Raw genomic sequence first — 1532 nt, 5'->3', positions numbered from 1 at the left:
TAAAAGGCCGCTTTATTTGAAACAGGTGCACATCACATGTATTAACCCCTGGCAACCGCCTAACAAAACTAAACCTCTCTAGACATCTAGTTACCTGACCCCTTAGGTTTGTGTCTCCCTCCACCCCTACGATCCCCACATGATACAATCCCCCCACCCTGCATATCCAGATATACAAATTCCATAACATCGTCATGTATCATTTTCTCCCCTACATCTTAACTCCAAACCTTGTAAAACCTGCAGACCTATCTGCCTTATTGCAACTGTAACTAACCCCTCTAATGTAACTCCACAACTGTTTTCCCTTTCCCCGCTCCCGCTCCCCAAATCCCCAAACATCAATATAAAGACCCGAACTCCAGCCAAACTTGGCCAACATCAACCCAAACTCCGCCACCCAGGGAAAGTGGGGTAGGTGGTTACACCTCATCCCCCCTTTCCCTGCCCCCCCACCCCCGCCCCTTCACTTCGCTGTCCGTCACCAACACCTTACTCCCGCCGTACCCCCAACAACTTCGCCAACACCTCCCGAAGCTCCAACAGGTATAGATCCATTCCCATCCGGGACAAATGTACTCCATCACCTCTAAACATCTCCGGCGCATCATATTTAATGTCTCTGTGCCATATGCGCGTGAAACCCACATGACGACAAAAGCGAACCATCTCCACGTTGACCTTCCGCCTCGCCTTGTCCACCGCCTGCGGCTTCACCGCTCCTCGCCACACTCTGCGCGGTATCAACTCGGTCCACACCACCGTACACCCCGACCAACACCTGCGCAGCTCTACCAGATCCCGCCGCATCGCCCTCATCAGCACCAAACCTGTCTCCCGCACCAAATCGTTCTCCCCCAAATGGAGGACCAACACGTCGGGGCACCGCCCCCCGCACACTAAACCATTCAGGGTGGTAACCAACTCTTTCCATCTCATCCCCCCCTCCCTGACCAAAACACCTTGAACAACTCAGGATTGAACCCCAAACCATCCCCAAAATAGCTGTCTTGCGCTTGCAGCTTCGCCCTCTTCACAAATGAGTGACCCACAATCCAGATCAACATCTCTCGGGACGAGGGCCCCGCCACCGAACCTGGAATGAGAAACATATGTCAATCAACACTGTCCCCCCAATGCCAAAACGCGCGCACGCGCCGGGTCAGCTCCGCGCACGTAGCGTTGATAACAATCTGACGTCCACCTACCCAAGCGCATGATGGCCCCCCTCCCCTGTCCCTGACGGTGCGCCTCGGATGCCGCCCCAATTCGAAAAGAATGCGTGCCAAATTTTCGCCCGTCCACTCCCAATCCCACACCCCCGCCGACACGCGCACGCCCGCCTCAACATCTGCCGCTGCTTGCCTGCCGGCAACCGTGCTTCCAGTAAACACCAATACCAGCTCAATACCCAGAATCGACAGCGCCGTGCCTGGCCCCACTGTCTTTTAAAGTTCCAACACTAGCACCTCGTGCCTTGCCTCCATCCCCCGAGACGCCTCAACATCCGCCGCCGCCTGTCTGCCGGCAAC

General features: G+C 55.5%; 1 pseudogene; it reads right to left on the bottom strand.

Annotated features, from left to right (window-relative positions):
* Window positions 1-492: 492 nt before the first annotated feature.
* LOC144769354 (uncharacterized) lies at window positions 493-1112 on the bottom strand (annotated as a pseudogene).
* Window positions 1113-1532: the final 420 nt, after the last annotated feature.

This window comes from Lissotriton helveticus, chromosome 7 (genome assembly GCF_964261635.1).
Source record: "Lissotriton helveticus chromosome 7, aLisHel1.1, whole genome shotgun sequence".
In the NCBI taxonomy this organism is placed as follows: domain Eukaryota; kingdom Metazoa; phylum Chordata; class Amphibia; order Caudata; family Salamandridae; genus Lissotriton; species Lissotriton helveticus.
This window is presented reverse-complemented; position numbering and strand designations above follow the sequence as displayed.